A 17500-nucleotide genomic window follows, 5' to 3' on the forward strand; every position below is an offset into this window, starting at 1 on the left:
TGGAGGCTGCCTTCTATGAGCCACTTCTGTCGGGAGCAGCCTGCCATCATGCCCTGATAACCACAACACTAGTCCCAAGCCAGTGACCTCAGCAAATGCAAAAACATTCATACTTATAGTCTCCTGCATCTGATTCTTGCCATCATGTGAAACGTTGGCATTCCAATGTCTGTTGCACACACTTTGTTCATAGGTGTGCAATTTGAGTGCGTGCGCCTCATCACTGTCTTGGACAGAGCTCTGTCTCTAAGCTACACATGTGAAGCATTGGTGGTTCAGTGGTAGAATTCTTGCCTGCCACGCGGGAGGCCCGGGTTCGATTCCCGGCCAATGCAAGGCTGTGTTCTTTTGACTTTGCTTTCTAAATCAAATATGGGAACTCAGTGGGGCATAACATGGGAAACAGTGACCCCGACGTGATTTGAACACGCAACCTTCGGATCTGGAGTCAGACGCGCTACCGTTGCGCCACGAGGTCCTTGCTTTTGGAGTCACATCAGCAAATGTTGTGAGCCTTTTCATTTTTGCCCACCTCCTTATGTGCCTAGGGTTGTATTACAAGGTTTGGCTTTTTGTTTTCCATCCTATTGATGAAATTGAGTGCAGGTGCAGAGAGAACGCAGAGGATTGAAATGTTCAGGGAAAGGGTCTCACGCAGGAGCTCTAGACCAAAGGCACATTACTATGATTTATTAAAGTGCTTCATGCATGCAAAAGGGAACGTCCCTGGGTGGGCTTGAACCACCAACCTTTTGGTTAACAGCCGAACGCGCTAACCAATTGCGCCACAGAGACTAGTGACAAAAGCACATCTCCTGAGACTCAACATATATCTTTATGTGTGCGCGCCTGCCTTGAGCTTGTGTTATATAAGGCGTCTTTATCCTATGCAGCATTTGTCATTTGCTTAGTGTCTTGTCACTGTTGGGTGTTATGATGCGCAGACTACTGTCTAATGGTGTTAGGGCCAGTATTACAACCAGTCCCAGTGTATGAGATACATGTATGACTTTTCTGTGGCCTTCTTAGCGTAGCTATCTGCTCCTCTGGTGGTGTTCTACCAGCCTGTCAGGCGTGTGTCTTGCCCATCCAATCTTCACTGTGGCATGTTAGACTTGTCTTCTCTGTGAGCGGAGTCTCCTTCCCAGAGCAGGTGCTTTCTCTGAACTCTTGCTTTGTAAGACTGCTGGGCAAGGCCCTCCCTAGCCCCTCACTCAGATAGATACATTTACCTGCAGAGCTCAGCTTTGGAGAAAGAGAGGGGGCAGAGAGCGCAAAGGGGAAGGACCAAGGTGCACACCTTATTTTACATAAAAGCTCGGGCTCTTGGGAGGACAGGGACATGAGGGTTCTCAGGGAAAGCCATCACATTAGTATTGATGGCTGGGCCTTGAAACACAACAATCCCGGAATGGCCAGGCACAAAATGCCTGTGCAATAGGCCTGACCATAGGCTTCTGGAGGTCTTGCTCTCCAGAGGCCCCAGTGGTCTAAGCCCGACCAGGGCTGTAGGCCACGTTGGGAGCGCGTTAGGGATGCAGGGTGCAGAACTCTGCCCGTTTCACCCCAGCATTTCGGGGAGGACAGGGAATTTGGCAAAGACAGTGGGAAGGATTTTTAAGGAGGAGAGTTCAGTGACATGATCTGAAACACAATAGTGCTGGTGATCTGGAGGCTGCCTTCTATGAGCCACTTCTGTCGGGAGCAGCCTGCCATCATGCCCTGATAACCACAACACTAGTCCCAAGCCAGTGACCTCAGCAAATGCAAAAACATTCATACTTATAGTCTCCTGCATCTGATTCTTGCCATCATGTGAAACGTTGGCATTCCAATGTCTGTTGCACACACTTTGTTCATAGGTGTGCAATTTGAGTGCGTGCGCCTCATCACTGTCTTGGACAGAGCTCTGTCTCTAAGCTACACATGTGAAGCATTGGTGGTTCAGTGGTAGAATTCTCGCCTGCCACGCGGGAGGCCCGGGTTCGATTCCCGGCCAATGCAAGGCTGTGTTCTTTTGACTTTGCTTTCTAAATCAAATATGGGAACTCAGTGGGGCATAAAATGGGAAACAGTGACCCCGACGTGATTTGAACACGCAACCTTCTGATCTGGAGTCAGACGCGCTACCGTTGCGCCACGAGGTCCTTGATTTTGGAGTCACATCAGCAAATGTTGTGAGCCTTTTCATTTTTGCCCACCTCCTTATGTGCCTAGGGTTGTATTACAAGGTTTGGCTTTTTGTTTTCCATCCTATTGATGAAATTGAGTGCAGGTGCAGAGAGAACGCAGAGGATTGAAATGTTCAGGGAAAGGGTCTCACGCAGGAGCTCTAGACCAAAGGCACATTACTATGATTTATTAAAGTGCTTCATGCATGCAAAAGGAAACGTCCCTGGGTGGGCTTGAACCACCAACCTTTCGGTTAACAGCCGAACACGCTAACCGATTGCGCCACAGAGACTAGTGACAAAAGCACATCTCCTGAGACTCAACATATATCTTTATGTGTGCGCGCCTGCCTTGAGCTTGTGTTATATAAGGCGTCTTTATCCTACGCAGCATTTGCCATTTGCTTAGTGTCTTGTCACTGTTGGGTGTTATGATGCGCAGACTACTGTCTAATGGTGTTAGGGCCAGTATTACAACCAGTCCCAGTGTATGAGATACATGAATGACTTTTCTGTGGCCTTCTTAGCGTAGCTATCTGCTCCTCTGGTGGTGTTCTACCAGCCTGTCAGGCGTGTGTCTTGCCCATCCAATCTTCACTGTGGCATGTTAGACTTGTCTTCTCTGTGAGCGGAGTCTCCTTCCCAGAGCAGGTGCTTTCTCTGAACTCTTGCTTTGTAAGACTGCTGGGCAAGGCCCTCCCTAGCCCCTCACTCAGATAGATACATTTACCTGCAGAGCTCAGCTTTGGAGAAAGAGAGGGGGCAGAGAGCGCAAAGGGGAAGGCCCAAGGTGCACACCCTATTTTACATAAAAGCTCGGGCTCTTGGGAGGACAGGGACATGAGGGTTCTCAGGGAAAGCCATCACATTAGTATTGATGGCTGGGCCTTGAAACACAACAATCCCGGAATGGCCAGGCACAAAATGCCTGTGCAATAGGCCTGACCATAGGCTTCTGGAGGTCTTGCTCTCCAGAGGCCCCAGTGGTCTAAGCCCGACCAGGGCTGTGCCCGACCAGGGCTGTAGGCCGCGTTGGGAGCGAGTTAGGGACGCATAAAGGGACGCAGGGCGCAGAACTCTGCCCGTTTCACCCCAGCATTTCGGGGAGGACAGGGAATTTGGCAAAGACAGTGGGAAGGATTTTTAAGGAGGAGAGTTCAGTGACATGATCTGAAACACAATAGTGCTGGTGATCTGGAGGCTGCCTTCTATGAGCCACTTCTGTCGGGAGCAGCCTGCCATCATGCCCTGATAACCACAACACTAGTCCCAAGCCAGTGACCTCAGCAAATGCAAAAACATTCATACTTATAGTCTCCTGCATCTGATTCTTGCCATCATGTGAAACGTTGGCATTCCAATGTCTGTTGCACACACTTTGTTCATAGGTGTGCAATTTGAGTGCGTGCGCCTCATCACTGTCTTGGACAGAGCTCTGTCTCTAAGCTACACATGTGAAGCATTGGTGGTTCAGTGGTAGAATTCTCACCTGCCACGCGGGAGGCCCGGGTTCGATTCCCGGCCAATGCAAGGCTGTGTTCTTTTGACTTTGCTTTCTAAATCAAATATGGGAACTCAGTGGGGCATAAAATGGGAAACAGTGACCCCGACGTGATTTGAACACGCAACCTTCTGATCTGGGGTCAGACGCGCTACCGTTGCGCCACGAGGTCCTTGCTTTTGGAGTCACATCAGCAAATGTTGTGAGCCTTTTCATTTTTGCCCACCTCCTTATGTGCCTAGGGTTGTATTACAAGGTTTGGCTTTTTGTTTTCCATCCTATTGATGAAATTGAGTGCAGGTGCAGAGAGAACGCAGAGGATTGAAATGTTCAGGGAAAGGGTCTCACGCCGGAGCTCTAGACCAAAGGCACATTACTATGATTTATTAAAGTGCTTCATGCATGCAAAAGGAAACGTCCCTGGGTGGGCTTGAACCACCAACCTTTCGGTTAACAGCAGAACGCGCTAACCGATTGCGCCACAGAGACTAGTGACAAAAACACATCTCCTGAGACTCAACATATATCTTTATGTGTGCGCGCCTGCCTTGAGCTTGTGTTATATAAGGCGTCTTTATCCTATGCAGCATTTGTCATTTGCTTAGTGTCTTGTCACTGTTGGGTGTTATGATGCGCAGACTACTGTCTAATGGTGTTAGGGCCAGTATTACAACCAGTCCCAGTGTATGAGATACATGTATGACTTTTCTGTGGCCTTCTTAGCGTAGCTATCTGCTCCTCTGGTGGTGTTCTACCAGCCTGTCAGGCGTGTGTCTTGCCCATCCAATCTTCAATGTGGCATGTTAGACTTGTCTTCTCTGTGAGCGGAGTCTTCTTCCCAGAGCAGGTGCTTTCTCTGAACTCTTGCTTTGTAAGACTGCTGGGCAAGGCCCTCCCTAGCCCCTCACTCAGATAGATACATTTACCTGCAGAGCTCAGCTTTGGAGAAAGAGAGGGGGCAGAGAGCGCAAAGGGGAAGGCCCAAGGTGCACTCCTTATTTTACATAAAAGCTCATGGCTCTTGGGAGGACAGGGACATGAGGGTTCTCAGGGAAAGCCATCACATTAGTATTGATGGCTGGGCCTTGAAACACAACAATCCCGGAATGGCCAGGCACAAAATGCCTGTGCAATAGGCCTGACCATAGGCTTCTGGAGGTCTTGCTCTCCAGAGGCCCCAGTGGTCTAAGCCCGACCAGGGCTGTGCCCGACCAGGGCTGTAGGGACGCATAAAGGGACGCAGGGCTCAGAACTCTGCCCGTTTCACCCCAGCATTTCGGGGAGGACAGGGAATTTGGCAAAGACAGTGGGAAGGATTTTTAAGGAGGAGAGTTCAGTGACATGATCTGAAACACAATAGTGCTGGTGATCTGGAGGCTGCCTTCTATGAGCCACTTCTGTCGGGAGCAGCCTGCCATCATGCCCTGATAACCACAACACTAGTCCCAAGCCAGTGACCTCAGCATATGCAAAAACATTCATACTTATAGTCTCCTGCATCTGATTCTTGCCATCATGTGAAACGTTGGCATTCCAATGTCTGTTGCACACACTTTGTTCATAGGTGTGCAATTTGAGTGCGTGCGCCTCATCACTGTCTTGGACAGAGCTCTGTCTCTAAGCTACACATGTGAAGCATTGGTGGTTCAGTGGTAGAATTCTCGCCTGCCACGCGGGAGCCCCGGGTTCGATTCCCGGCCAATGCAAGGCTGTATTCTTTTGACTTTGCTTTCTAAATCAAATATGGGAACTCAGTGGGGCATAAAATGGGAAACAGTGACCCCAACGTGATTTGAACACGCAACCTTCTGATCTGGAGTCAGACGCGCTACCGTTGCGCCACGAGGTCCTTGCTTTTGGAGTCACATCAGCAAATGTTGTGAGCCTTTTCATTTTTGCCCACCTCCTTATATGCCTAGGGTTGTAATACAAGGTTTGGCTTTTTGTTTTCCATCCTATTGATGAAATTGAGTGCAGGTGCAGAGAGAACGCAGAGGATTGAAATGTTCAGGGAAAGGGTCTCACGCAGGAGCTCTAGACCAAAGGCACATTACTATGATTTATTAAAGTGCTTCATGCATGCAAAAGGAAACGTCCCTGGGTGGGCTTGAACCACCAACCTTTTGGTTAACAGCCGAACGCGCTAACCAATTGCGCCACAGAGACTAGTGACAAAAGCACATCTCCTGAGACTCAACATATATCTTTATGTGTGCGCGCCTGCCTTGAGCTTGTGTTATATAAGGCGTCTTTATCCTATGCAGCATTTGTCATTTGCTTAGTGTCTTGTCACTGTTGGGTGTTATGATGCGCAGACTACTGTCTAATGGTGTTAGGGCCAGTATTACAACCAGTCCCAGTGTATGAGATACATGTATGACTTTTCTGTGGCCTTCTTAGCGTAGCTATCTGCTCCTCTGGTGGTGTTCTACCAGCCTGTCAGGCGTGTGTCTTGCCCATCCAATCTTCACTGTGGCATGTTAGACTTGTCTTCTCTGTGAGCGGAGTCTCCTTCCCAGAGCAGGTGCTTTCTCTGAACTCTTGCTTTGTAAGACTGCTGGGCAAGGCCTTCCCTAGCCCCTCACTCAGATAGATACATTTACCTGCAGAGCTCAGCTTTGGAGAAAGAGAGGGGGCAGAGAGCGCAAAGGGGAAGGACCAAGGTGCACACCTTATTTTACATAAAAGCTCGGGCTCTTGGGAGGACAGGGACATGAGGGTTCTCAGGGAAAGCCATCACATTAGTATTGATGGCTGGGCCTTGAAACACAACAATCCCGGAATGGCCAGGCACAAAATGCCTGTGCAATAGGCCTGACCATAGGCTTCTGGAGGTCTTGCTCTCCAGAGGCCCCAGTGGTCTAAGCCCGACCAGGGCTGTAGGCCACGTTGGGAGCGCGTTAGGGACGCAGGGTGCAGAACTCTGCCCGTTTCACCCCAGCATTTCGGGGAGGACAGGGAATTTGGCAAAGACAGTGGGAAGGATTTTTAAGGAGGAGAGTTCAGTGACATGATCTGAAACACAATAGTGCTGGTGATCTGGAGGCTGCCTTCTATGAGCCACTTCTGTCGGGAGCAGCCTGCCATCATGCCCTGATAACCACAACACTAGTCCCAAGCCAGTGACCTCAGCAAATGCAAAAACATTCATACTTATAGTCTCCTGCATCTGATTCTTGCCATCATGTGAAACGTTGGCATTCCAATGTCTGTTGCACACACTTTGTTCATAGGTGTGCAATTTGAGTGCGTGCGCCTCATCACTGTCTTGGACAGAGCTCTGTCTCTAAGCTACACATGTGAAGCATTGGTGGTTCAGTGGTAGAATTCTCGCCTGCCACGCGGGAGGCCCGGGTTCGATTCCCGGCCAATGCAAGGCTGTGTTCTTTTGACTTTGCTTTCTAAATCAAATATGGGAACTCAGTGGGGCATAAAATGGGAAACAGTGACCCCGACGTGATTTGAACACGCAACCTTCTGATCTGGAGTCAAACGCGCTACCGTTGCGCCACGAGGTCCTTGATTTTGGAGTCACATCAGCAAATGTTGTGAGCCTTTTCATTTTTGCCCACCTCCTTATGTGCCTAGGGTTGTATTACAAGGTTTGGCTTTTTGTTTTCCATCCTATTGATGAAATTGAGTGCAGGTGCAGAGAGAACGCAGAGGATTGAAATGTTCAGGGAAAGGGTCTCACGCAGGAGCTCTAGACCAAAGGCACATTACTATGATTTATTAAAGTGCTTCATGCATGCAAAAGGAAACGTCCCTGGGTGGGCTTGAACCACCAACCTTTCGGTTAACAGCCGAACACGCTAACCGATTGCGCCACAGAGACTAGTGACAAAAGCACATCTCCTGAGACTCAACATATATCTTTATGTGTGCGCGCCTGCCTTGAGCTTGTGTTATATAAGGCGTCTTTATCCTACGCAGCATTTGCCATTTGCTTAGTGTCTTGTCACTGTTGGGTGTTATGATGCGCAGACTACTGTCTAATGGTGTTAGGGCCAGTATTACAACCAGTCCCAGTGTATGAGATACATGAATGACTTTTCTGTGGCCTTCTTAGCGTAGCTATCTGCTCCTCTGGTGGTGTTCTACCAGCCTGTCAGGCGTGTGTCTTGCCCATCCAATCTTCACTGTGGCATGTTAGACTTGTCTTCTCTGTGAGCGGAGTCTCCTTCCCAGAGCAGGTGCTTTCTCTGAACTCTTGCTTTGTAAGACTGCTGGGCAAGGCCCTCCCTAGCCCCTCACTCAGATAGATACATTTACCTGCAGAGCTCAGCTTTGGAGAAAGAGAGGGGGCAGAGAGCGCAAAGGGGAAGGCCCAAGGTGCACACCTTATTTTACATAAAAGCTCGGGCTCTTGGGAGGACAGGGACATGAGGGTTCTCAGGGAAAGCCATCACATTAGTATTGATGGCTGGGCCTTGAAACACAACAATCCCGGAATGGCCAGGCACAAAATGCCTGTGCAATAGGCCTGACCATAGGCTTCTGGAGGTCTTGCTCTCCAGAGGCCCCAGTGGTCTAAGCCCGACCAGGGCTGTGCCCGACCAGGGCTGTAGGCCGCGTTGGGAGCGAGTTAGGGACGCATAAAGGGACGCAGGGCGCAGAACTCTGCCCGTTTCACCCCAGCATTTCGGGGAGGACAGGGAATTTGGCAAAGACAGTGGGAAGGATTTTTAAGGAGGAGAGTTCAGTGACATGATCTGAAACACAATAGTGCTGGTGATCTGGAGGCTGCCTTCTATGAGCCACTTCTGTCGGGAGCAGCCTGCCATCATGCCCTGATAACCACAACACTAGTCCCAAGCCAGTGACCTCAGCAAATGCAAAAACATTCATACTTATAGTCTCCTGCATCTGATTCTTGCCATCATGTGAAACGTTGGCATTCCAATGTCTGTTGCACACACTTTGTTCATAGGTGTGCAATTTGAGTGCGTGCGCCTCATCACTGTCTTGGACAGAGCTCTGTCTCTAAGCTACACATGTGAAGCATTGGTGGTTCAGTGGTAGAATTCTCACCTGCCACGCGGGAGGCCCGGGTTCGATTCCCGGCCAATGCAAGGCTGTGTTCTTTTGACTTTGCTTTCTAAATCAAATATGGGAACTCAGTGGGGCATAAAATGGGAAACAGTGACCCCGACGTGATTTGAACACGCAACCTTCTGATCTGGAGTCAGACGCGCTACCGTTGCGCCACGAGGTCCTTGCTTTTGGAGTCACATCAGCAAATGTTGTGAGCCTTTTCATTTTTGCCCACCTCCTTATGTGCCTAGGGTTGTATTACAAGGTTTGGCTTTTTGTTTTCCATCCTATTGATGAAATTGAGTGCAGGTGCAGAGAGAACGCAGAGGATTGAAATGTTCAGGGAAAGGGTCTCACGCCGGAGCTCTAGACCAAAGGCACATTACTATGATTTATTAAAGTGCTTCATGCATGCAAAAGGAAACGTCCCTGGGTGGGCTTGAACCACCAACCTTTCGGTTAACAGCAGAACGCGCTAACCGATTGCGCCACAGAGACTAGTGACAAAAACACATCTCCTGAGACTCAACATATATCTTTATGTGTGCGCGCCTGCCTTGAGCTTGTGTTATATAAGGCGTCTTTATCCTATGCAGCATTTGTCATTTGCTTAGTGTCTTGTCACTGTTGGGTGTTATGATGCGCAGACTACTGTCTAATGGTGTTAGGGCCAGTATTACAACCAGTCCCAGTGTATGAGATACATGTATGACTTTTCTGTGGCCTTCTTAGCGTAGCTATCTGCTCCTCTGGTGGTGTTCTACCAGCCTGTCAGGCGTGTGTCTTGCCCATCCAATCTTCACTGTGGCATGTTAGACTTGTCTTCTCTGTGAGCGGAGTCTTCTTCCCAGAGCAGGTGCTTTCTCTGAACTCTTGCTTTGTAAGACTGCTGGGCAAGGCCCTCCCTAGCCCCTCACTCAGATAGATACATTTACCTGCAGAGCTCAGCTTTGGAGAAAGAGAGGGGGCAGAGAGCGCAAAGGGGAAGGCCCAAGGTGCACTCCTTATTTTACATAAAAGCTCATGGCTCTTGGGAGGACAGGGACATGAGGGTTCTCAGGGAAAGCCATCACATTAGTATTGATGGCTGGGCCTTGAAACACAACAATCCCGGAATGGCCAGGCACAAAATGCCTGTGCAATAGGCCTGACCATAGGCTTCTGGAGGTCTTGCTCTCCAGAGGCCCCAGTGGTCTAAGCCCGACCAGGGCTGTGCCCGACCAGGGCTGTAGGGACGCATAAAGGGACGCAGGGCTCAGAACTCTGCCCGTTTCACCCCAGCATTTCGGGGAGGACAGGGAATTTGGCAAAGACAGTGGGAAGGATTTTTAAGGAGGAGAGTTCAGTGACATGATCTGAAACACAATAGTGCTGGTGATCTGGAGGCTGCCTTCTATGAGCCACTTCTGTCGGGAGCAGCCTGCCATCATGCCCTGATAACCACAACACTAGTCCCAAGCCAGTGACCTCAGCATATGCAAAAACATTCATACTTATAGTCTCCTGCATCTGATTCTTGCCATCATGTGAAACGTTGGCATTCCAATGTCTGTTGCACACACTTTGTTCATAGGTGTGCAATTTGAGTGCGTGCGCCTCATCACTGTCTTGGACAGAGCTCTGTCTCTAAGCTACACATGTGAAGCATTGGTGGTTCAGTGGTAGAATTCTCGCCTGCCACGCGGGAGCCCCGGGTTCGATTCCCGGCCAATGCAAGGCTGTATTCTTTTGACTTTGCTTTCTAAATCAAATATGGGAACTCAGTGGGGCATAAAATGGGAAACAGTGACCCCAACGTGATTTGAACACGCAACCTTCTGATCTGGAGTCAGACGCGCTACCGTTGCGCCACGAGGTCCTTGCTTTTGGAGTCACATCAGCAAATGTTGTGAGCCTTTTCATTTTTGCCCACCTCCTTATATGCCTAGGGTTGTAATACAAGGTTTGGCTTTTTGTTTTCCATCCTATTGATGAAATTGAGTGCAGGTGCAGAGAGAACGCAGAGGATTGAAATGTTCAGGGAAAGGGTCTCACGCAGGAGCTCTAGACCAAAGGCACATTACTATGATTTATTAAAGTGCTTCATGCATGCAAAAGGAAACGTCCCTGGGTGGGCTTGAACCACCAACCTTTTGGTTAACAGCCGAACGCGCTAACCAATTGCGCCACAGAGACTAGTGACAAAAGCACATCTCCTGAGACTCAACATATATCTTTATGTGTGCGCGCCTGCCTTGAGCTTGTGTTATATAAGGCGTCTTTATCCTATGCAGCATTTGTCATTTGCTTAGTGTCTTGTCACTGTTGGGTGTTATGATGCGCAGACTACTGTCTAATGGTGTTAGGGCCAGTATTACAACCAGTCCCAGTGTATGAGATACATGTATGACTTTTCTGTGGCCTTCTTAGCGTAGCTATCTGCTCCTCTGGTGGTGTTCTACCAGCCTGTCAGGCGTGTGTCTTGCCCATCCAATCTTCACTGTGGCATGTTAGACTTGTCTTCTCTGTGAGCGGAGTCTCCTTCCCAGAGCAGGTGCTTTCTCTGAACTCTTGCTTTGTAAGACTGCTGGGCAAGGCCCTCCCTAGCCCCTCACTCAGATAGATACATTTACCTGCAGAGCTCAGCTTTGGAGAAAGAGAGGGGGCAGAGAGCGCAAAGGGGAAGGACCAAGGTGCACACCTTATTTTACATAAAAGCTCGGGCTCTTGGGAGGACAGGGACATGAGGGTTCTCAGGGAAAGCCATCACATTAGTATTGATGGCTGGGCCTTGAAACACAACAATCCCGGAATGGCCAGGCACAAAATGCCTGTGCAATAGGCCTGACCATAGGCTTCTGGAGGTCTTGCTCTCCAGAGGCCCCAGTGGTCTAAGCCCGACCAGGGCTGTAGGCCGCGTTGGGAGCGCGTTAGGGACGCAGGGTGCAGAACTCTGCCCGTTTCACCCCAGCATTTCGGGGAGGACAGGGAATTTGGCAAAGACAGTGGGAAGGATTTTTAAGGAGGAGAGTTCAGTGACATGATCTGAAACACAATAGTGCTGGTGATCTGGAGGCTGCCTTCTATGAGCCACTTCTGTCGGGAGCAGCCTGCCATCATGCCCTGATAACCACAACACTAGTCCCAAGCCAGTGACCTCAGCAAATGCAAAAACATTCATACTTATAGTCTCCTGCATCTGATTCTTGCCATCATGTGAAACGTTGGCATTCCAATGTCTGTTGCACACACTTTGTTCATAGGTGTGCAATTTGAGTGCGTGCGCCTCATCACTGTCTTGGACAGAGCTCTGTCTCTAAGCTACACATGTGAAGCATTGGTGGTTCAGTGGTAGAATTCTCGCCTGCCACGCGGGAGTCCCGGGTTCGATTCCCGGCCAATGCAAGGCTGTGTTCTTTTGACTTTGCTTTCTAAATCAAATATGGGAACTCAGTGGGGCATAAAATGGGAAACAGTGACCCCAACGTGATTTGAACACGCAACCTTCTGATCTGGAGTCAGACGCGCTACCGTTGCGCCACGAGGTCCTTGCTTTTGGAGTCACATCAGCAAATGTTGTGAGCCTTTTCATTTTTGCCCACCTCCTTATGTGCCTAGGGTTGTATTACAAGGTTTGGCTTTTTGTTTTCCATCCTATTGATGAAATTGAGTGCAGGTGCAGAGAGAACGCAGAGGATTGAAATGTTCAGGGAAAGGGTCTCACGCAGGAGCTCTAGACCAAAGGCACATTACTATGATTTATTAAAGTGCTTCATGCATGCAAAAGGAAACGTCCCTGGGTGGGCTTGAACCACCAACCTTTCGGTTAACAGCCGAACACGCTAACCGATTGCGCCACAGAGACTAGTGACAAAAGTACATCTCCTGAGACTCAACATATATCTTTATGTGTGCGCGCCTGCCTTGAGCTTGTGTTATATAAGGCGTCTTTATCCTACGCAGCATTTGCCATTTGCTTAGTGTCTTGTCACTGTTGGGTGTTATGATGCGCAGACTACTGTCTAATGGTGTTAGGGCCAGTATTTCAACCAGTCCCAGTGTATGAGATACATGAATGACTTTTCTGTGGCCTTCTTAGCGTAGCTATCTGCTCCTCTGGTGGTGTTCTACCAGCCTGTCAGGCGTGTGTCTTGCCCATCCAATCTTCACTGTGGCATGTTAGACTTGTCTTCTCTGTGAGCGGAGTCTCCTTCCCAGAGCAGGTGCTTTCTCTGAACTCTTGCTTTGTAAGACTGCTGGGCAAGGCCCTCCCTAGCCCCTCACTCAGATAGATACATTTACCTGCAGAGCTCAGCTTTGGAGAAAGAGAGGGGGCAGAGAGCGCAAAGGGGAAGGCCCAAGGTGCACACCTTATTTTACATAAAAGCTCGGGCTCTTGGGAGGACAGGGACATGAGGGTTCTCAGGGAAAGCCATCACATTAGTATTGATGGCTGGGCCTTGAAACACAACAATCCCGGAATGGCCAGGCACAAAATGCCTGTGCAATAGGCCTGACCATAGGCTTCTGGAGGTCTTGCTCTCCAGAGGCCCCAGTGGTCTAAGCCCGACCAGGGCTGTGCCCGACCAGGGCTGTAGGCCGCGTTGGGAGCGAGTTAGGGACGCATAAAGGGACGCAGGGCGCAGAACTCTGCCCGTTTCACCCCAGCATTTCGGGGAGGACAGGGAATTTGGCAAAGACAGTGGGAAGGATTTTTAAGGAGGAGAGTTCAGTGACATGATCTGAAACACAATAGTGCTGGTGATCTGGAGGCTGCCTTCTATGAGCCACTTCTGTCGGGAGCAGCCTGCCATCATGCCCTGATAACCACAACACTAGTCCCAAGCCAGTGACCTCAGCAAATGCAAAAACATTCATACTTATAGTCTCCTGCATCTGATTCTTGCCATCATGTGAAACGTTGGCATTCCAATGTCTGTTGCACACACTTTGTTCATAGGTGTGCAATTTGAGTGCGTGCGCCTCATCACTGTCTTGGACAGAGCTCTGTCTCTAAGCTATACATGTGAAGCATTGGTGGTTCAGTGGTAGAATTCTCACCTGCCACGCGGGAGGCCCGGGTTCGATTCCCGGCCAATGCAAGGCTGTGTTCTTTTGACTTTGCTTTCTAAATCAAATATGGGAACTCAGTGGGGCATAAAATGGGAAACAGTGACCCCGACGTGATTTGAACACGCAACTTTCTGATCTGGAGTCAGACGCGCTACCGTTGCGCCACGAGGTCCTTGCTTTTGGAGTCACATCAGCAAATGTTGTGAGCCTTTTCATTTTTGCCCACCTCCTTATGTGCCTAGGGTTGTATTACAAGGTTTGGCTTTTTGTTTTCCATCCTATTGATGAAATTGAGTGCAGGTGCAGAGAGAACGCAGAGGATTGAAATGTTCAGGGAAAGGGTCCCACGCAGGAGCTCTAGACCAAAGGCACATTACTATGATTTATTAAAGTGCTTCATGCATGCAAAAGGAAACGTCCCTGGGTGGGCTTGAACCACCAACCTTTTGGTTAACAGCCGAACGCGCTAACCAATTGCGCCACAGAGACTAGTGACAAAAGCACACCTCCTGAGACTCAACATATATCTTTATGTGTGAGCGCCTGCCTTGAGCTTGTGTTATATAAGGCGTCTTTATCCTATGCAGCATTTGTCATTTGCTTAGTGTCTTGTCACTGTTGGGTGTTATGATGCGCAGACTACTGTCTAATGGTGTTAGGGCCAGTATTACAACCAGTCCCAGTGTATGAGGTACATGTATGACTTTTCTGTGGCCTTCTTAGCGTAGCTATCTGCTCCTCTGGTGGTGTTCTACCAGCCTGTCAGGCGTGTGTCTTGCCCATCCAATCTTCACTGTGGCATGTTAGACTTGTCTTCTCTGTGAGCGGAGTCTCCTTCCCAGAGCAGGTGCTTTCTCTGAACTCTTGCTTTGTAAGACTGCTGGGCAAGGCCCTCCCTAGCCCCTCACTCAGATAGATACATTTACCTGCAGAGCTCAGCTTTGGAGAAAGAGAGGGGGCAGAGAGCGCAAAGGGGAAGGCCCAAGGTGCACACCTTATTTTACATAAAAGCTCGGGCTCTTGGGAGGACAGGGACATGAGGGTTCTCAGGGAAAGCCATCACATTAGTATTGATGGCTGGGCCTTGAAACACAACAATCCCGGAATGGCCAGGCACAAAATGCCTGTGCAATAGGCCTGACCATAGGCTTCTGGAGGTCTTGCTCTCCAGAGGCCCCAGTGGTCTAAGCCCGACCAGGGCTGTGCCCGACCAGGGCTGTAGGCCGCGTTGGGAGCGCGTTAGGGACGCAGGGTGCAGAACTCTGCCCGTTTCACCCCAGCATTTCGGGGAGGACAGGGATTTAAGGAGGAGAGTTCAGTGACATGATCTGAAACACAATAGTGCTGGTGATCTGGAGGCTGCCTTCTATGAGCCACTTCTATCGGGAGCAGCCTGCCATCATGCCCTGATAACCACAACACTAGTCCCAAGCCAGTGACCTCAGCAAATGCAAAAACATTCATACTTATAGTCTCCTGCATCTGATTCTTGCCATCATGTGAAACGTTGGCATTCCAATGTCTGTTGCACACACTTTGTTCATAGGTGTGCAATTTGAGTGCGTGCGCCTCATCACTGTCTTGGACAGAGCTCTGTCTCTAAGCTACACATGTGAAGCATTGGTGGTTCAGTGGTAGAATTCTCGCCTGCCACGCGGGAGGCCCGGGTTCGATTCCCGGCCAATGCAAGGCTGTGTTCTTTTGACTTTGCTTTCTAAATCAAATATGGGAACTCAGTGGGGCATAAAATGGGAAACAGTGACCCCGACGTGATTTGAACACGCAACCTTCTGATCTGGAGTCAGACGCGCTACCGTTGCGCCACGAGGTCCTTGCTTTTGGAGTCACATCAGCAAATGTTGTGAGCCTTTTCATTTTTGCCCACCTCCTTATGTGCCTAGGGTTGTATTACAAGGTTTGGCTTTTTGTTTTCCATCCTATTGATGAAATTGAGTGCAGGTGCAGAGAGAACGCAGAGGATTGAAATGTTCAGGGAAAGGGTCTCACGCAGGAGCTCTAGACCAAAGGCACATTACTATGATTTATTAAAGTGCTTCATGCATGCAAAAGGAAACGTCCCTGGGTGGGCTTGAACCACCAACCTTTCGGTTAACATCCGAACGCGCTAACCGATTGCGCCACAGAGACTAGTGACAAAAGCACATCTCCTGAGACTCAACATATATCTTTATGTGTGCGCACCTGCCTTGAGCTTGTGTTATATAAGGCGTCTTTATCCTACGCAGCATTTGCCATTTGCTTAGTGTCTTGTCACTGTTGGGTGTTATGATGCGCAGACTACTGTCTAATGGTGTTAGGGCCAGTATTACAACCAGTCCCAGTGTATGAGATACATGAATGACTTTTCTGTGGCCTTCTTAGCGTAGCTATCTGCTCCTCTGGTGGTGTTCTACCAGCCTGTCAGGCGTGTGTCTTGCCCATCCAATCTTCACTGTGGCATGTTAGACTTGTCTTCTCTGTGAGCGGAGTCTCCTTCCCAGAGCAGGTGCTTTCTCTGAACTCTTGCTTTGTAAGACTGCTGGGCAAGGCCCTCCCTAGCCCCTCACTCAGATAGATACATTTACCTGCAGAGCTCAGCTTTGGAGAAAGAGAGGGGGCAGAGAGCGCAAAGGGGAAGGCCCAAGGTGCACACCTTATTTTACATAAAAGCTCGGGCTCTTGGGAGGACAGGGACATGAGGGTTCTCAGGGAAAGCCATCACATTAGTATTGATGGCTGGGCCTTGAAACACAACAATCCCGGAATGGCCAGGCACAAAATGCCTGTGCAATAGGCCTGACCATAGGCTTCTGGAGGTCTTGCTCTCCAGAGGCCCCAGTGGTCTAAGCCCGACCAGGGCTGTGCCCGACCAGGGCTGTAGGCCGCGTTGGGAGCGAGTCAGGGACGCATAAAGGGACGCAGGGCGCAGAACTCTGCCCGTTTCACCCCAGCATTTCGGGGAGGACAGGGAATTTGGCAAAGACAGTGGGAAGGATTTTTAAGGAGGAGAGTTCAGTGACATGATCTGAAACACAATAGTGCTGGTGATCTGGAGGCTGCCTTCTATGAGCCACTTCTGTCGGGAGCAGCCTGCCATCATGCCCTGATAACCACAACACTAGTCCCAAGCCAGTGACCTCAGCAAATGCAAAAACATTCATACTTATAGTCTCCTGCATCTGATTCTTGCCATCATGTGAAACGTTGGCATTCCAATGTCTGTTGCACACACTTTGTTCATAGGTGTGCAATTTGAGTGCGTGCGCCTCATCACTGTCTTGGACAGAGCTCTGTCTCTAAGTTACACATGTGAAGCATTGGTGGTTCAGTGGTAGAATTCTCGCCTGCCACGCGGGAGGCCCGGGTTCGATTTCCGGCCAATGCAAGGCTGTGTTCTTTTGACTTTGCTTTCTAAATCAAATATGGGAACTCAGTGGGGCATAAAATGGGAAACAGTGACCCCGACATGATTTGAACACGCAACCTTCTGATCTGGAGTCAGACGCGCTACCGTTGCGTCACGAGGTCCTTGCTTTTGGAGTCACATCAGCAAATGTTGTGAGCCTTTTCATTTTTGCCCACCTCCTTATGTGCCTAGGGTTGTATTACAAGGTTTGGCTTTTTGTTTTCCATCCTATTGATGAAATTGAGTGCAGGTGCAGAGAGAACGCAGAGGATTGAAATGTTCAGGGAAAGGGTCTCACGCAGGAGCTCTAGACCAAAGGCACATTACTATGATTTA

General features: G+C 49.5%; 31 non-coding genes across 31 annotated transcripts; 11 read left to right on the forward strand and 20 right to left on the reverse strand.

Moving 5' to 3' along the window:
• Nucleotides 1-264: 264 nt before the first annotated feature.
• On the forward strand, nucleotides 265-335 carry TRNAG-GCC (transfer RNA glycine (anticodon GCC)). Its single transcript has one exon. It is a non-coding gene; the product is annotated as a tRNA-Gly (tRNA).
• Nucleotides 336-406: 71 nt separating this feature from the next.
• Nucleotides 407-478, reverse strand: TRNAW-CCA (transfer RNA tryptophan (anticodon CCA)). Its single transcript has one exon. It is a non-coding gene; the product is annotated as a tRNA-Trp (tRNA).
• A 243-nt stretch (nucleotides 479-721) lies between these two features.
• On the reverse strand, nucleotides 722-795 carry TRNAN-GUU (transfer RNA asparagine (anticodon GUU)). The gene has a single exon. It is a non-coding gene; the product is annotated as a tRNA-Asn (tRNA).
• Nucleotides 796-1933: 1138 nt separating this feature from the next.
• On the forward strand, nucleotides 1934-2004 carry TRNAG-GCC (transfer RNA glycine (anticodon GCC)). Its single transcript has one exon. It is a non-coding gene; the product is annotated as a tRNA-Gly (tRNA).
• Nucleotides 2005-2075: 71 nt separating this feature from the next.
• On the reverse strand, nucleotides 2076-2147 carry TRNAW-CCA (transfer RNA tryptophan (anticodon CCA)). The gene has a single exon. It is a non-coding gene; the product is annotated as a tRNA-Trp (tRNA).
• A 243-nt stretch (nucleotides 2148-2390) lies between these two features.
• TRNAN-GUU (transfer RNA asparagine (anticodon GUU)) lies at nucleotides 2391-2464 on the reverse strand. Its single transcript has one exon. It is a non-coding gene; the product is annotated as a tRNA-Asn (tRNA).
• A 1166-nt stretch (nucleotides 2465-3630) lies between these two features.
• On the forward strand, nucleotides 3631-3701 carry TRNAG-GCC (transfer RNA glycine (anticodon GCC)). The gene has a single exon. It is a non-coding gene; the product is annotated as a tRNA-Gly (tRNA).
• A 71-nt stretch (nucleotides 3702-3772) lies between these two features.
• Nucleotides 3773-3844, reverse strand: TRNAW-CCA (transfer RNA tryptophan (anticodon CCA)). Its single transcript has one exon. It is a non-coding gene; the product is annotated as a tRNA-Trp (tRNA).
• A 243-nt stretch (nucleotides 3845-4087) lies between these two features.
• Nucleotides 4088-4161, reverse strand: TRNAN-GUU (transfer RNA asparagine (anticodon GUU)). The gene has a single exon. It is a non-coding gene; the product is annotated as a tRNA-Asn (tRNA).
• A 1146-nt stretch (nucleotides 4162-5307) lies between these two features.
• TRNAG-GCC (transfer RNA glycine (anticodon GCC)) lies at nucleotides 5308-5378 on the forward strand. Its single transcript has one exon. It is a non-coding gene; the product is annotated as a tRNA-Gly (tRNA).
• Nucleotides 5379-5449: 71 nt separating this feature from the next.
• TRNAW-CCA (transfer RNA tryptophan (anticodon CCA)) lies at nucleotides 5450-5521 on the reverse strand. Its single transcript has one exon. It is a non-coding gene; the product is annotated as a tRNA-Trp (tRNA).
• Nucleotides 5522-5764: 243 nt separating this feature from the next.
• Nucleotides 5765-5838, reverse strand: TRNAN-GUU (transfer RNA asparagine (anticodon GUU)). The gene has a single exon. It is a non-coding gene; the product is annotated as a tRNA-Asn (tRNA).
• A 1138-nt stretch (nucleotides 5839-6976) lies between these two features.
• TRNAG-GCC (transfer RNA glycine (anticodon GCC)) lies at nucleotides 6977-7047 on the forward strand. Its single transcript has one exon. It is a non-coding gene; the product is annotated as a tRNA-Gly (tRNA).
• A 71-nt stretch (nucleotides 7048-7118) lies between these two features.
• On the reverse strand, nucleotides 7119-7190 carry TRNAW-CCA (transfer RNA tryptophan (anticodon CCA)). The gene has a single exon. It is a non-coding gene; the product is annotated as a tRNA-Trp (tRNA).
• Nucleotides 7191-7433: 243 nt separating this feature from the next.
• On the reverse strand, nucleotides 7434-7507 carry TRNAN-GUU (transfer RNA asparagine (anticodon GUU)). Its single transcript has one exon. It is a non-coding gene; the product is annotated as a tRNA-Asn (tRNA).
• A 1166-nt stretch (nucleotides 7508-8673) lies between these two features.
• On the forward strand, nucleotides 8674-8744 carry TRNAG-GCC (transfer RNA glycine (anticodon GCC)). The gene has a single exon. It is a non-coding gene; the product is annotated as a tRNA-Gly (tRNA).
• A 71-nt stretch (nucleotides 8745-8815) lies between these two features.
• Nucleotides 8816-8887, reverse strand: TRNAW-CCA (transfer RNA tryptophan (anticodon CCA)). Its single transcript has one exon. It is a non-coding gene; the product is annotated as a tRNA-Trp (tRNA).
• A 243-nt stretch (nucleotides 8888-9130) lies between these two features.
• TRNAN-GUU (transfer RNA asparagine (anticodon GUU)) lies at nucleotides 9131-9204 on the reverse strand. Its single transcript has one exon. It is a non-coding gene; the product is annotated as a tRNA-Asn (tRNA).
• A 1146-nt stretch (nucleotides 9205-10350) lies between these two features.
• TRNAG-GCC (transfer RNA glycine (anticodon GCC)) lies at nucleotides 10351-10421 on the forward strand. The gene has a single exon. It is a non-coding gene; the product is annotated as a tRNA-Gly (tRNA).
• A 71-nt stretch (nucleotides 10422-10492) lies between these two features.
• Nucleotides 10493-10564, reverse strand: TRNAW-CCA (transfer RNA tryptophan (anticodon CCA)). The gene has a single exon. It is a non-coding gene; the product is annotated as a tRNA-Trp (tRNA).
• Nucleotides 10565-10807: 243 nt separating this feature from the next.
• Nucleotides 10808-10881, reverse strand: TRNAN-GUU (transfer RNA asparagine (anticodon GUU)). The gene has a single exon. It is a non-coding gene; the product is annotated as a tRNA-Asn (tRNA).
• Nucleotides 10882-12019: 1138 nt separating this feature from the next.
• On the forward strand, nucleotides 12020-12090 carry TRNAG-GCC (transfer RNA glycine (anticodon GCC)). Its single transcript has one exon. It is a non-coding gene; the product is annotated as a tRNA-Gly (tRNA).
• Nucleotides 12091-12161: 71 nt separating this feature from the next.
• TRNAW-CCA (transfer RNA tryptophan (anticodon CCA)) lies at nucleotides 12162-12233 on the reverse strand. The gene has a single exon. It is a non-coding gene; the product is annotated as a tRNA-Trp (tRNA).
• A 243-nt stretch (nucleotides 12234-12476) lies between these two features.
• Nucleotides 12477-12550, reverse strand: TRNAN-GUU (transfer RNA asparagine (anticodon GUU)). Its single transcript has one exon. It is a non-coding gene; the product is annotated as a tRNA-Asn (tRNA).
• A 1166-nt stretch (nucleotides 12551-13716) lies between these two features.
• TRNAG-GCC (transfer RNA glycine (anticodon GCC)) lies at nucleotides 13717-13787 on the forward strand. The gene has a single exon. It is a non-coding gene; the product is annotated as a tRNA-Gly (tRNA).
• Nucleotides 13788-13858: 71 nt separating this feature from the next.
• TRNAW-CCA (transfer RNA tryptophan (anticodon CCA)) lies at nucleotides 13859-13930 on the reverse strand. The gene has a single exon. It is a non-coding gene; the product is annotated as a tRNA-Trp (tRNA).
• Nucleotides 13931-14173: 243 nt separating this feature from the next.
• Nucleotides 14174-14247, reverse strand: TRNAN-GUU (transfer RNA asparagine (anticodon GUU)). Its single transcript has one exon. It is a non-coding gene; the product is annotated as a tRNA-Asn (tRNA).
• A 1128-nt stretch (nucleotides 14248-15375) lies between these two features.
• Nucleotides 15376-15446, forward strand: TRNAG-GCC (transfer RNA glycine (anticodon GCC)). The gene has a single exon. It is a non-coding gene; the product is annotated as a tRNA-Gly (tRNA).
• Nucleotides 15447-15517: 71 nt separating this feature from the next.
• TRNAW-CCA (transfer RNA tryptophan (anticodon CCA)) lies at nucleotides 15518-15589 on the reverse strand. Its single transcript has one exon. It is a non-coding gene; the product is annotated as a tRNA-Trp (tRNA).
• Nucleotides 15590-15832: 243 nt separating this feature from the next.
• On the reverse strand, nucleotides 15833-15906 carry TRNAN-GUU (transfer RNA asparagine (anticodon GUU)). Its single transcript has one exon. It is a non-coding gene; the product is annotated as a tRNA-Asn (tRNA).
• Nucleotides 15907-17072: 1166 nt separating this feature from the next.
• On the forward strand, nucleotides 17073-17143 carry TRNAG-GCC (transfer RNA glycine (anticodon GCC)). Its single transcript has one exon. It is a non-coding gene; the product is annotated as a tRNA-Gly (tRNA).
• The last annotated feature ends 357 nt before the right edge of the window (nucleotides 17144-17500 follow it).

This window comes from Triturus cristatus, chromosome 4_2 (assembly GCF_964204655.1).
Source record: "Triturus cristatus chromosome 4_2, aTriCri1.1, whole genome shotgun sequence".
NCBI classification, from domain to species: Eukaryota; Metazoa; Chordata; class Amphibia; order Caudata; family Salamandridae; genus Triturus; species Triturus cristatus.